We start from the raw sequence: 15,676 nt of genomic DNA, 5'->3' as shown, positions 1-15,676 counted from the left end.
TTATATTTAATATAACCACACTATGGACGGACAAGCACCTGTTTTTACGTGATGTCATTAGCAACAATGACAGTAAAACCATTACGTGGCTCCCAAGAAGGGTTTATTTACAATGCACCAGGTGTATATACAAGAATGTGCAGGGGGGTGCTATATACAGCTGAGTGAGGGGAGAAGGGGTTTCCAGGGAAGTCCAGGGGAAAGCACGCGTTCTTCAGAATATCCACTCACACGATCACAGGCTCACACTCTGACACTGCTACACGGGAATCACACACGGGGGGAAATCCAGGGAGCTCTGTAGACAGGGAGACAGGGTTAAGTACGACGCACACAGGAAAACACTCTAAACTGACTTGCTGTAGCTTGGCTTCACTAACGCGTGGTAGACAACGATCCAGCGACGAACAGCAGTCACCTCCTGGCTTAAGTACAGATCACCTTAATGAGACCCAGGTGTCTCATCTCCCGAGGGCGTGGGCCGAGGGCGTGAACCCACAGTGAGTTCCGCCCCGGCGAGAGAGAAGAGGAGAGAGAGAGAGAGAAACAGAGAGCGTGCTGATCAGCGTGCAGCTGATCCGCCTGGCCGTGACAATATCGTTGTCAGGATGATAAATATCTTATATCAGGATATGAGATTTTAGTCATATCGCACAGCGCTACCAAGAGAACATACAACATAATACTATGTAATACTACTTACTATTAAGTAATCTAAGGTGCTTGGAAAGAAAAGCATCTGGACTTTTTTACATTTATTGAAAATGCCTTAACAGCCAATCACATCCTGGGCCTCTTTGACCTCAGGAAATCACATGGGTGGGGCTAGGTTTCACAATGGGTTCACCTGAAACCTTGGGTGATCTTGACCTACACCCGTTTTTACACCTTGGCTCATGTGATTAGGTACAGGATCAATAGGAGGCCCATGACCCTCTTGGGGGACCACGGCCCTGTTAGGGGACACTCCCATGGGGCGATCGTGGCTCAAGAGTTGGGCGTTCGCCTTGTAATCAGAAGGTTGCCGGTTCGAGCCCCGGCTTGGACAGTCTCGGTCGTTGTGTCCTTGGGCAAGACACTTCACCCATTGCCTACTGGTGGTGGTCAGAGGGCCCGGTGGCGCCAGTGTTCGGCAGCCTCGCCTCTGTCAGTGCGCCCCAGGGTGGCTGTGGCTACAATGTAGCTTACCATCACCAGCGTCTGAATGTGTGTGTGAATGGGTGGATGACTGGATATGTAAAGCGCTTTGGGGTCCTTAGGGACCAGTAAAGCGCTATATAAATACAGGCCATTTACCATTTAAATATGGGACTCTCCAACAATTGCTTGTAGAAGTGAAGAAGCGTCTTGGATGAAACATCTTTAAGAAACTTAAAGAAGTCCAGATGCTTTTCTTTCCAAGCTCCTTAGACTACGATGACCTGGATGACTGAGAACCTCCACATATATTTTTGGGTAGTAGTGTAGTGAATACTCAATAAAATGAGTGTGTTTTAAGGCTACTTTTAATGTAGGGAGAGAACTAATGTTGTGAATGTGGTTTCGGAGAAAGTTCCAGTGGACACTCGGCTGAAAGCACTGGAGGGTAATATGAGCAGATAGGAAAATAACAGGAGCAGAGATGAGGATATCAGAGTACTATAAGGTGTGGTAATATGCAGAAGATCAGATACGGAGGCGTGAGTTTATGGAGAGACGTTGAAGAAAGAAGCAGAATCTACAATCAGACTGATATTTCACAGGAAGCCAGTGAAGTGATTGAAGGCCAGTCATGGGTTCTATTAATGACACAAGCAGCTGAATGTTACACTGACTAAAATTCAATGGAGACATTTGTATGGTAATCTAGAAAGGATAAATTATGATCATCCATATGGACTATACAACCAGAGCTTGTACAAGAATAGCATTAGTGTTAGCTGTGGGGAATGATAAATGTTTAGAAAGACGGAGGATCCTCAACTCCGAATAGCAATGTATGGTCATACAATGTACTATATGCATTACCTACAGCCAGCTGATGAGGGATCGTAAAATTATAGTACTGAAAGGGTCATAAAAGTATTAAAATGCACGATGCAGTAACGCTAAGGTGAAAATTTTAGGTGGCTGAAAGACACTATTATAGTAGAGAAAATAGCTCTCCTGTTCAACTCAACAGATCTGATAAATATTCCATAAAGTCAATTTAAGCTGCAGATAGAGCATCCTTACATATGTTCTTCTTTTCTCTCCTGTGTGAGAAAAGCTTTTCATTCACAAAATATTCTGTTGCAGATACTGGAGGGCAAAATCATCACTTTTGTGAAGAATGAGCTGAAGAAGATCCAGACAGACCTGACTCCAGATGACCTACAATGTTTTAAGAGTCAATTGGAGGATGAGGATGTATTACAGAGCGTGGAGGAAGAACAGAGTAAGAGAAGCAGAGAAGCATTTGTGACAATTACAGTGGACATACTGAAGAGAATGAAGCAGAATAAGTTCGCTGAGCGTTTGCTGAGAAGTGAGCATTATTCTCTAAACATTTACACTGCTAAAACATTCAACAATGCCTCAAGAGATGGACAAAAAGACATTTTAAAAAATATGTGCACTTGATAAATCCTGGATATGTGTGTGTGTGTGTGTGTGTGTGTGTGTGTGTGTGTGTGTGTGTGTCACTCAGGAACCTGCACCATGGACTTCCAGTGGTATCAGCATGAACTTAAAACTGCTCTGAAGAAGAAGTTCCAGTGTGTGTTTGAGGGGATCGCTAAAGCAGGAAACCCAACCCTTCTGAATCAGATCTACACAGAGCTCCACATCACAGAGGGAGGGACTGCAGAGGTCAATGATGAACATGAGGTCAGACAGATTGAAACAACATCCAGGAAACCAGACAGTCTAGAAGCAATAATCAGACAAGAAGACATCTTTAAAGCCAAACCTGGAAGAGATGAACCAATCAGAACAGTGCTGACAAAGGGAGTGGCTGGCATTGGGAAAACAGTCTTAACACAGAAATACACCCTGGACTGGGCTGAAGACAAAGCCAACCAGGACATCCAGTTCATATTTCCATTCACTTTCAGAGAGCTGAATGTGCTGAAAGAGGAAAAGTTCAGCTTGGTGGAACTTGTTCATCACTTCTTTACTGAAACCAAAGAAGCAGGAATCTGCAGCTTTGAAGACTTCCAGGTTGTGTTCATCTTTGATGGTCTGGATGAGTGTCGACTTCCTCTGGACTTCCACAAAACTACAATCCTAACTGACCCTAGAAAGTCCACCTCAGTGGATGTGCTGCTGATAAACCTCATCAGGGGAAACTGCTTCCTCTGCTCACCTCTGGATAACCACACGACCTGCAGCAGCCAATCAGATCCCTCCTGACTGTGTTGGCATGGTGACAGAGGTCAGAGGGTTCACTGACCCACAGAAGGAGGAGTACTTCAGGAAGAGATTTACAGAGAAGAAGCAGATCAGCACCATTGTCTCCCACATCAAGACGTCACGAAGCCTCCACATCATGTGCCACATCCCAGTCTTCTGCTGGATCACTGCTACAGTTCTGGGGGATGTGCTGGAAACCAGAGAGGGAGGACAACTGCCCAAGACCCTGACTGAGATGTACATCCACTTACTGGTGGTTCAGGCTAAAGTGAAGAAGGTCAAGTATGATGGAGGAGCTGAGACAGATCCACACTGGAGTCCAGAGAGCAGGAAGATGATTGAGTCTCTGGGAAAACTGGCTTTTGATCAGCTGCAGAAAGGAAACCTGATCTTCTATGAATCAGACCTGACAGAGTGTGGCATCGATATCAGAGCAGCCTCAGTGTACTCAGGAGTGTTCACACAGATCTTTAAAGAGGAGAGAGGACTGTACCAGGACAAGGTGTTCTGCTTCATCCATCTGAGTGTTCAGGAGTTTCTGGCTGCTCTTCATGTCCATCTGACCTTCATCAACTCTGGACTCAATCTACTGGAAGAAGAACTAAGAACCTCCCTGAAGCCTGAAACAAGAGAATCTGAAGAGAAACACTTCTACCAAAGTGCTGTGAATGAGGCCTTACAAAGCCCAAATGGATACCTAGACTTGTTCCTCCGCTTCCTCCTGGGTCTTTCACTCCAGACCAATCAGAGTCTCCTACGAGGCCTGCTGACACAGACAGGAAGTAGCTCACAGACCAATCAGGAAACAGTCCAGTACATCAAGGAGAAGCTCAGTGAGAATCTGTCTGCAGAGAAAAGCATCAATCTGTTCCACTGTCTGAATGAACTGAATGATCGTTCTCTAGTGGAGGAGATCCAACAGTCCCTGAGTTCAGGACATCTCTCTACAGATAAACTGTCTCCTGCTCAGTGGTCAGCTCTGGTCTTCATCTTACTGTCATCAGAAAAAGATCTGGATGTGTTTGACCTGAAGAAATACTCTGCTTCAGAGGAGGCTCTTCTGAGGCTGCTGCCAGTGGTCAAGGCCTCCAACAATGCTCTGTATGTATGCATCCATGCACACCTTTTTTGTTAAAATTTTTATGCAATGTATGGTTTATAACAGCAGGACGTCTTAGCATTTCTAAAACATTTTGTGGATTTAACCCTTATAAAAGTGGACCCAGAGCTTTCTTTAACTCTTCAAAATCTAATGTAAATTATAAGAAAATAATAAAAATCCCTTGAACAAGCTAAAGCAGCTTGTTTCCAACAGAGTATGAATGATGGCTGCATCAGGGTTCAGTATGTCATAATGAAGGGTTATTTTGAACTGTATCTAGCAAAAACTATTACAGATATTCTAATTTAAAAAGTATGAATGGCTGTGTCAGTGGTATTGATATATAATCACTAAAAGTACTAGCTCCTCAATTTTATTCCACAACGTATACATCCACATTACTCACACTCAGATACAGAGGTGCAGTGTTGGGAAGGTTACTTTTAAAATGTATTCCACTACAGATTACAGAATACATGCCCCAAAATGTATTTTGTAATGTATTCCATTATGTTACTCAGTGAGAGTAATGTATTCTGATTACTTTGGGTTACTTAATATATTATCATGTACTATTGCTTTGTGATTGATTACTATTACTGAAGGTTACTCGTCATACCAATACCAACTAGATATTTATATCTTAATATAAAATGAGTAACAGTAGGGTGGACATTACGTAAGGCTGCACTTTTTGCAGTGATCTCGTATAGAAAACTATTCCGTGCAAATATAAAAACAGGTCTGCAGCTCTGAACCATAGTAAAGGGACCTCTGGCTAATACGTCGGGTTAGGCGTCAGGCTCTTTGCTAGTGAGAGACAGAGAGAGGCGAACACAGTGTACAGTCAAATCTTAGCAGCTTACTTACAACTGGGCTCGTCAGGAACTATTTTTGGCTTCAGTGGCTATTATTATATTTACATGCTTTCATCTCCCGTTTCTGCTCGGGGATGACTTGTACTTTTCCACTCTCCTTTTTCTCTTCCTCCCCTTACACTCACACACACATAACGGGAGGGCCAGTCCCACACATTCTCCCTGCAGCACGGACTACACCGTCCATGAGGGTACATTTATTAAGGCTATGCCTGAAATAATGCTCATATTTCCTTCATATTAAAATATTTTTAAAATATTAATTTCAAAATATTTTTTCACATCATTATGTGGGCCACAAGTAGGGTTGATATGGGCCGCGAGATTGAGACACAGGCATTAGAGCCTCTTAATAGTGTTTTGTTTCCACTGGCGTGGAATTACCAAAAATAGAGAGGGAATAGCCTAACATAGGAAACAGAAAAAGACCGCTGTGTAATCTATTTATTTCAAACAAAGTAACTGTATTCTGAATACCACCTTTTTAAACGGTAACTGTAACAGAATACAGTTACTCATAGTTTTTATTTTAAATACGTAATGCCGGTACATGTATTCCGTTACTCCCGAGCACTGCAGAGGTGCAACTACTTTTCCAAAGCAAGTTCTTCTTTCTATGCTTGAATTACAAATTGTATTCTTAGTTATGAAGAGGAAATGGAATTATTTGTTTTTCTTGTGGTAAGTTAAAAATGAGTCATTTCATTTGATAACACGTATAACTGATTTTCAGACTGGCTGGCTGTAACCTCTCAGAGAGAAGCTGTGAAGCTCTGTGCTCAGTTCTCAACTCTACGTCTTTTAGTCTGGGAGAATTGGACCTGAGTAACAATGACCTGCTAGACGCAGGAGTAAAGCTGTTGTCTGCTGGATTGAAGAGTCAAAACTGTTCACTGGAAACTATCAGGTGATGTTTAAAGCTTTTTTCATTATTTTATATTCACAATCTGCATTATACTATTGCTTAAACAAAAACATTGTTGAATTCTAAATTGACAATTTATTCATATTTTGATTTATCAGTCTCTGAATTACTATTTTTATTTATAAATTTTCACATCAACTAAAAAAATGTGGATAACATGCTTTTTAAGCACTGATCTTTTCAAATATTGTGGATTCATAAAATATCAATTTCCCTTCATTGCTGTAAACTTTTTCATACAAAATTGCAGCAAATGTAGTCCAAACCTTTTATTTACGGCAGCACAGTGGTTAACAGGTCCTGAGCTCAATCCCACCACCTCACCGGGTACTTTCTTTGTGGAGTTTACATGTTCTGCCTGTGTTTGCAAAACATGGGACATCACCAGAGACCAAAAAATTATACAATAAACCTAGAAAAATGAAAGAAAGGTACACTATGACATTGCAGCAAAGGCTAAAAGGAAGTAGATAGCATAGTTTCTCCAACTTATACTTTTGTCTCGTCCAGTAAGTCAAACCTATTTACAGTAGCTTGCAAAAGTATTCACCCCCCTTGAACTTTTCCACATTTTGTCACATTACAGCCACAAACATGAATCAATTTTTGGGGAATTCCACGTGAAAGACCAATACAAAGTGGTGTGCACGTGAGAAGTAGAACAAAAAATCATACATGATTCCAAACATTTTTTTTTACAAATAACTAACAGAAAAGTGGGGTGTGCGTAATTATTCAGCCCACTTTGGTCTGAGTGCAGTCAGTTGCCCATAGACATTGCCTGATGAGTGCTAATGACTAAATAGAGTGCACCTGTGTTAAATCTAATGTAAGTACAAATACAGCTGCTTTGTGATGGCCTCAGAGGTTGTCTAAGAAAATATTGGGAGCAACAACACCATGAAGTCCAAAGAACACATCAGACAGGTCAGGGATAAAGTTATTGAGAAATTTAAAGCAGGCTTAGGCTACAAAAAGATTTCCCAAGCCTTGAACATCCCACGGAGCACTGTTCAAGCCATCATTCAGAAATGGAAGGAGTAACCTACCAAGACAAGGCCGTCCACCTAAACTCACAGGCCGAACAAGGAGAGCGCTGATCAGAAATGCAGCCAAGAGGCCCATGGTGCCTCTGGACGAGCTGCAGAGATCTACAGCTCAGGTGGGGGAATTTGTCCATAGGACAACTATTACGGTGTGTTCACACCAAACGCGATAGACGCGATCAAAACGCGCCAGACGTCCCTAACTTGACACGTGCAAATTCACACCTCGACGCGTATCCAACGCGAATTCATCGCGTGTCAAAATATGCAATTTTGCCGCGCGTGAACCGTACATGTGGGAGGAAGTTGTGCCACACGGTATCTTTACAAAATGGCAGCTGTTGAGCTAGCATTTGAGGAGAGAGTCACTCTACTCTATTTCCTGTGGAGAACAGAGCAGCGGCGTAAAAGACGTCCTCGCCATACCTGGGTCCATCAGGTCCTGCAGAGGCGTGAGCAGTTTGGTGAGTTTCACCACTTGCTCTTATACACTGCTAACATGGATGTGGTATGCTATCAGTGAATGCTGTCGATGTTTACTGATAGCAAACTGTGGTATGGAGACGACTGTTTATAATATTTCTAGTGATACTCAGAAGGTCTCATCAAGTCCTGATTTAATTCGATTTATGCTATGTTATCAGTGTTTGCAATGATAGCATGGCTGTGGTGTCATATCAATGTATGCTCTCGGCGTTTGCTGATATCAAACTGTGGTATGAGGACCACTGTGGGTTAATCTTTGTAGTGATACTCACTCCTTTTTTTTACATTTAGACCTGGTTTAATTCTGGTATAGTTGAATATTTGTATAGAATCCCCGCAGCTGTCAGACTCTATAACAGGGGTCACCAGCCTTTCTTAAAACTGAGAGCTAGATAAAATTGTGAATAGTTTGGTTCATCTTTAGTTATATGGTTCTATCTAGCATATTCTATCTTGATATGCTATGTCTTATCACAGGTTAATTTTTCAAAAATATTAAGAATGATATAAGCAAGGAAAGGGCTACATGTCAACATACAACTCTTTATTTCTATTAATCTCTTACTTCATTCCTGCCTGATTGACATGTCTAGGAATTATGAGTGATTGGCACATTGTAGAGGTAAAAGTTGCTGCCAATGAAATTATGATATGGTAAAGTTAAAACAAAACACAACTGACTGTTTTATATTATAGCTAATATATATTATGTAATTATCCTTATAATTACAAAATATTTTATGTAAGATTTATGTTTTTGTGATTTAAATCTGACACCACAAAAGTATTTTGGAATTTGAATAATGTATTTTGTAACTGCAGTACACATAATACTAATTTTGAACAATTTTGTCCAGCTTCCTTGCCACCGGGGACTCAGCCTCTGGGGATTCAGGACCATCGCGTTCAGTTTCAGAGTCTGACACGGTGTGCCAGATCACCCGCCAGGTAGCGACGGCCATCTGGGATTGTCTAGTGGACGACTTCATGGCTGTGCCTTCACCTGGAGACTGGCGGCCCATCACAGAGGGATTCCAGGAGCGCTGGAACTTCCCTCTCTGCTGTGGAGCTCTGGATGGGAAGCACGTCCAGACAAAGGCACCCCATATATTATATAGGAGACAAACACATTGATATACACTAAAAATGTATTTCATTTCTGTGCCCAAATTTATGCACCAGCTTGATTTTGTTTAAACAATTATTGCACACTTTTTGTAAATCCAGTAAACTTCTTTTCTATACACATATATATATATATATGTGTATATATATATATATATATATATATATATATATATATATATACAGCACAGAGGACAGACACTGGTAGGGCTGGTACAACACTCAAGCACTAAACACAAGAACCAAATCCTAAGAACTAATACCGAAATCAGAATAAACACAAAACACAAGGTGAAACCAAAAAGAAACACAAAACGCTGGGTCAAAATGACCCAGGATCATGACAGTCCCCCCTCCCCCCCTCAAGGGCTGGCTCCCGACAGACGCAAAACACACCACCAAACCCAGGTGGACAGTGGGGGGTCCAGGAAGGAGGACCCGGAACAGAACAAAACAAGAGCCCCCCAGGAATCCAAACAAAAATGTCCAAAATGCACACAGGGGAGCAGAGTCCGAAACACAGTTCAGGTGGCCGGCCTGGGGGCTGATAGCACAGAAGGCCAGGGTGAGACAGTTCAGGGGGCCGGCCATGAGGAAGGCAGTGCGCAAACAATTCAGGAGGCCGTCCAGAAGGCGGTGGCGGCAACAGAAGTCCGGACGCCGGCCACGCGGGAGGCGGTGGCGGCATCAGAGCAGATCCGGAGGCCGGTCACGCGGAAGGCAGTTGCGGCGTTCAGGAGGTCGTCCACAGTGGCAACGATGCCCAACAAGCGACCTGACAGATGACCGACAATGTTGAGGCGGCAGTTTGGGACCTGAAGGTGGCGTGGTCCCCGCAGCACCAGACGAGGCAGAGGCAGAGGCTGGACCAGACGAGGCAGAGGCTGGACCACACGAGGCAGAAGCTGAAGCCGATGCAGGCGAGGCTGATGAGGCTGCTGCAGGCGGGGCTGAAGCTGATGAGGCTGCTGCAGGCGACGCTGAAGCTGATGAGGGTGCTGCAGGCGATGCTGAAGCGGATGAGGCTGCTGTAGGCGACGCTGAAGCGGATGCGGAGGCTGGACCAGGCGACGCTGAAGCGGATGTGGAGGCTGGACCAGGCGACGCTGAAGCGGATGCGGAGGCTAGACCAGGCGATGCTGAAGCTGACGCGGAGGCTGGACCAGGCGAGGCTGAAGCTGATGCGAAGGCTGGACCAGGCGAGGCGGAAGAGGCTGCTGCTGGACCAGGCGAGGCAGAAGCTGAGGCAGAGGCTGGGCCAGGCGAAGCTGAAGCTGAGGCAGAGGCTAGACCAGGCAAGGCAGAAGCTAGGGCAGAGGCTGGGCCAGGCGAAGCTGAAGCTGAGGCAGAGGCTGGACCAGGCAAGGCAGAAGCTGGGGCAAAGGCTGGACCAGGCGAAGCTGAAGCTGAGGCAGAGGCTGGACCAGGCGAAGCTGAAGCTGATGCGGAGGCTGGGCCAAGCAAAGCTGAAGCTGGCGTGGATGAAGCCGCTGCTGCAGGCGTGGATGACGATGCAGACGAGGATGACGCTGCAGGCAATGGCGTGGGAGCCGCAGATGGTGGCACTGCAGGCGACGGTGATGACCGGACGGGCTCCTCGGACCCCCCAGCGAAAACAGTCACAGAACAAGCGTGCACAGGGGCCCCTGGCACACACAGGGCTGAACCAGCAGGCACGTGGGCCTCTGGAAAACACAGAGCAGAACCAGCAGGCGCGCGGGCCTCTGGCAGGGACAAAACAAAACCAGCAGGCGCATGGGCCTCTGGCAAACACAGAGCAGACTGCAGCAGCGCGGAGCACTGACCCTGCTCAGGCAGCGACAGCCGGGTGCAGTCCTCATCTGGGTTCTTAGCCTCCAGGGGTCCAGAGTGGGCTGAGGGCTGAAACTCAGCCTCTGGGGAGCCCCTGGGGTGAATCACAGCCAGCTTTAGAGGAACCTTTCCATTGTTAACAGGTTTTTCTCTCTGTTCTGAGTGAGTGCTAGAAAAACAGTCCAAAACGGGCAGCGTAGGCACACCCTCCTGAAGAGAGGCAAGTGCAGACTGAGACATGGAGCAGTGAACTGAACTACTGACTGAGCTAGAGGTAATGGAGCTGATTGTGGTGGAGGTGTAGACTGAGCTAATGGCTGCCGAGCAGCCAACTGAATTAATGGCTGAACAGGTTGCACTGACCGAAGTGGAGCAGGTGAAGTAGGGAAATCACTGGTAGTACTGTCCCCTATCACGAAACACTCAGCCCCTGAGTACAAAGTCCCAAAGCCAGAAACAACCCGATCAGTGTCCTGTACACTCACCACAGCTGGGCGTGTTGAAGTCCCAAACTCTGGCTGCGGTGAGGAAACACTAGTATAGCCGGGTGGCACAATAGTAATCCCCAACATCGTGTAGAATGCCTGGGCAGGCGTAAGCTGGCTGCTCACGTGCTCATAATACTCCTCTTGGTACCGTTTGGAGCGTTTTCCACGAGACTGAGGTGCTGGCATCTGAGGGGGGGAGACGGATGAGGGAGTTGAAGCCTGAGTGGCTGACTGTAGTGTCGGTTGCACAGGCAGTAGCTTGACTGTCCCGGAATCCAGCTGTGGAGTGACGCGCCGGTGGTCGGTTCGTCGCTTCCACGGCGCTGACGGCTCTGACGGGCTGGACGAAACCTCTGGTGGGCGAAGTTGACGCGGCTGCTCGGGAACGGCCATAGACTGCTGTTGCTCGGCAGACTCCACCAATTCCCAAGCTTGCACCGCCTCTCGGGTCTCATGCAAATCCGAAATTAAGTCCTCAAATCCCCAGACCAGGCGGAGGTGGGGATTTCCGTCGAAGATCGTTTCAATTGCATTTATCCCGACAACCCTCGCCCTTGCGTTGGAGGTGTGAGTGACCCAATCCACCAGGCGAAGAACGCGTGTCAGATCGATCTCCCCAGGCCAATCCGCTGGATCCATACCTGGTCGCGTCGTACTGTCATGGCTTGGGCAGCAGTCATGGTTGAATAAATGAAGATCCAAGATGCAGATGGCAGTGGAGATGCGAGTGGAGCTTTATTTACAGTGAAAAATAACAAAGGTGAGGGCAGAACTGAACATAAACCTAAACTGGGCAAAACTAACAAACAAACCAGATAACATAATGACACCGGAAGATATACAGAGAAGGCAGATGAAGAAGGCTGGGCAGAGAGACGCGGGGAAACACTGAATTAACACGGAGTTACACAGAGAATTCACTGAGAAACACAGACGATGCGACGAGGAGCACAGGCAGACACACACTATAAATACACACACCATGCAATCAGGAAATGGCACACAGGAGGGGACACAGCTGGAACTAACGGGCATAACGAGACACAGACCTACAAAGTAAAACAGGAAACACACAGACTGTTTTACAACACAAAACTCGGGGACCCGAACAGAGCACAGAGGACAGACACTGGTAGGGCTGATACAACACTCAAGCACTAAACACAAGAACCAAATCCTAAGAGCTAATACCAAAATCAGAATAAACACAAAACACAAGGTGAAACCAAAAGGAAACACAAAACGCTGGGTCAAAATGACCCAGGATCATGACATAGAGAAAGTATGTACAGTGGTCCCTCATTTATTGCAGCAGGGGTTCTCAGAATAACTAGCCCCTCGCCACGCACTTTATACACCTTTTTCCACACACACATGAACACATGAACAGTAGTTTTCACAAGTTGATTCTCAAAGTGCAAACCTTTGTAGATTGCAAAACGTAAATGTATTATTATGTCACGTTTTTTCTTCATCTGCCTGCCACTTTCGTGCGCCTTTTTCCCTCCCGGTGCAGGTGCCTATTTCCGAATGAGGGTCATAGTTATGGGTGTTTTTGTGCTTTTGTTTTTTTCTATTGGACGTGATTGTTATCAAAACCAAACATGATAAATTTGGCAAGCGCAGGAGACACGACACGGAGATTTGTCAATCAGGCTGCAGAATGCAATGCGCATTGTTGAAAGCTGTACGGTGCAATAAAAACTCAGCGAAAAAGCGAGGCAGTGTCAGATGAACAGCGGGACCACTGTGTGCTGTTTATTAATGAACAATAAAATATACTCCTATATGACAACATGCATAAAAGCAGAACGGTATTTGTACATCAGTGGGAAAAAAGCGGTGGCTTCCTAGCTTTTGTGCGGCTTCCCCGGGTCAGTGAAAAATTTCAAAAGAGAAATGAATGAACTTACCAGGTTGCCAGCTTCACATATCTTCCTCCAAGCTTGGTCCTTTATATTCCTGTCTCGGTACAGAAAGCAGTCCATGTGTTAGAATGGCCCAGTCAAAGTCCAGATCTAAATCCAATCGAGAATCTGTGGCAAAATCTGCAAACTGCTGTTCACAAACGCTTTCCATCTAATCTGACTAAGCTGGAGCTGTTTTTCAAAGAAGAATGGCCAAGAATTTCAGTCTCCAGATGTGCAAAGCTGGTAGAGACATACCCTAAAAGACTGGCAGCTGTAATTGCAGCAAAAGGTGATTCTACAAAGTATTGTCTCAAGGGGCTGAATAATTACGCACACCCCACTTTTCAGTTATTTATTTGTAAAAAATGTTTGGAATCATGTATGATTTTCATTCCACTTATCACATGTACACCATTTTGTATTGGTCTTTCACGTGGAATTCCAAAACAATTGATTCATTATGGGTGTGGCTGTAATGTGACAAAATGTGGAAAGGTTCAAGGGGGGCAAATACCCAGTTTGATTTTTTTTCTGTATTCTGTTGGTTTTTACAAAGTATCTTTATATACTGGAGTGTGATTTATTTGTCTTAACCCTTACACCCTCGTGAAATTGATTATTTCTGGCTCAATGCGTGATGAGAAATTTAAACATCTTGTCATGGATTTTTTTTTAAATAACCTGCAAACATTTCACGAGCATCATTTAAAGGGGATATAATAAAGACATTTCAATGTGGGGAGAAACACTCTAGCCAAACACCCACGTGGTCTCTGAAGATAGGGTGGGGTTACTCATCTTATATTCCCTGACCAACCTCGCACACAAAGCAAATTCCTCAACACATCACATGAGTCCATACCGTCATTTCCTTTTTAACCCTTATGTTGCGTTCCAGTACCCCAAGACTGGGCATAACATAGCCTAAAAAAGAAACTTCTAATAAACCACCAACTAAATTTTCCCAGTTCTGTGACATGCCCACCAAGTAGGAAAATAATTTAATAAATAAAAAAAAAAAACTGGTTATTGATTACACTATCTGTTCTCAGAAATGTGCATGTAGACATTCCAGCAACTGTTGTATTTCTGGGGCCGAAGCAGATGACACGGAAACACATTTGAAACTGTAAAATTGACTTCCTAGATAGTTGAGAGTCTCTGGGGAAAGCCTGGACAAAATCTTGATGATCTGCATGTTTTGATTTGACAAAGATTTTGCACCAGATGACCTTCTTTATGAAAAACCCCTATATATCTCCCGGCTTGGGACCAGCATCACTTTACAATGGGTTTTGTCCCTGGTTACTTCTTTCATCTGACCAATAGTGCTAAAATTGAAAACTTTTTCTCTCAGAGTGATGCTGAAAAATTGGTTTGAGCATTTGTTACTTTGAGGTTTGAATATGACTGTAATTTGTTATTTTCTAAATGCTTCCACTGAAGTATTTAATTGCTCCAAAATACTGTGGTGAGATTACCGAGACAGAGTCACTGAAAGAGGGATCGTGCTTCTCCCATGATAGCTTCTATTAAGTGGCTTCCTTTGAAATTCAGAGTTGAATTAAAATCCTTTCCCCACAAAGTCCCGAAAGATCAGGCTGTAAAGAAAGCATAGCGTATTCACTTTCAGAGTGCAGGCTTACTTGTGGTTCTTAGTGTTTCCAAAATGAGATTTGCTTAATTAAACCTGAAACAATAGTGTTATCTAATCAAATGGATGGATGGCCCTGGATTTGGAAACAAGAAAAACTAATAAAACAATCCTTATGTGTAGTATTCACCGTGGGGTTGTTTTTTTGTTCTTTTTTTGTCTGCAGTCTGTCAGGCTGTCTGATCACAGAGGAAGGCTGTACTTCTCTGGCCTCAGCTCTGAGCTCCAACCCCTCCCATCTGAGAGAGCTGGACCTGACCTACAATCATCCAGGAGACTCAGGACTGAAGGTGCTGTTGGCTGGACTGAAGGATCCAGGCTGGAGACTGGAGACTCTCAGGTATAAGAATAATATCTGATAGGGAAGGAAGAGCTGGAAACATTTCCTTTAAATAATGTTTGTTTCATGCATACATAACATAAACAATCACAAAGAGGAAACTTCTAACTATTTATTGCACTGTTTCTTCCTCTTTCACCTCTTTTTCATCATTGTGTGTTTATACACCTCTCTGCATTTAATCATGGGGTATTATAATTCTCTGGCTCACTTCCACTGTGTCTTTTCATCTGTCTTCCACTTCTCAATCTAACTGGCTGTGGCAGCCCTTTTGTGGTTCTGCCAGATGTTCCTTCCTGTTAAATGGACGTTTTTTTCCCCCTTACTTCCCAGTTGTTGCCAAAGTGTTTGCTCATACGGGGTAATATGATTATTTGGGTTCTTCTCCTTACACTATAAAGGGCCTGGGGGATACTGTTAGTGTGATTTGGGACTATGTAAATACAATTTAATTTGAATATAAACTGTATTGTGAAAAGCATGTTATTAACCATCCAAATCATTGAATTCTGGTGTATAACATCAAGCAGCACCTAGG

The 15,676-nt window shown here is 44.4% G+C and overlaps 1 long non-coding RNA gene across 1 annotated transcript; it reads left to right on the top strand.

Annotated features, from left to right (window-relative positions):
• The first annotated feature begins 4,344 nt into the window (after positions 1-4,344).
• Positions 4,345-15,020, top strand: LOC120436030. Its single transcript, XR_005610064.1, has 3 exons — positions 4,345-4,473; positions 6,086-6,259; positions 14,965-15,020. It is a non-coding gene; the product is annotated as an uncharacterized LOC120436030 (long non-coding RNA).
• Positions 15,021-15,676: the final 656 nt, after the last annotated feature.

The sequence above is a fragment of the Oreochromis aureus genome, linkage group 3 (genome assembly GCF_013358895.1).
Source record: "Oreochromis aureus strain Israel breed Guangdong linkage group 3, ZZ_aureus, whole genome shotgun sequence".
Classification (NCBI taxonomy): Eukaryota; Metazoa; Chordata; class Actinopteri; order Cichliformes; family Cichlidae; genus Oreochromis; species Oreochromis aureus.
This window is presented reverse-complemented; position numbering and strand designations above follow the sequence as displayed.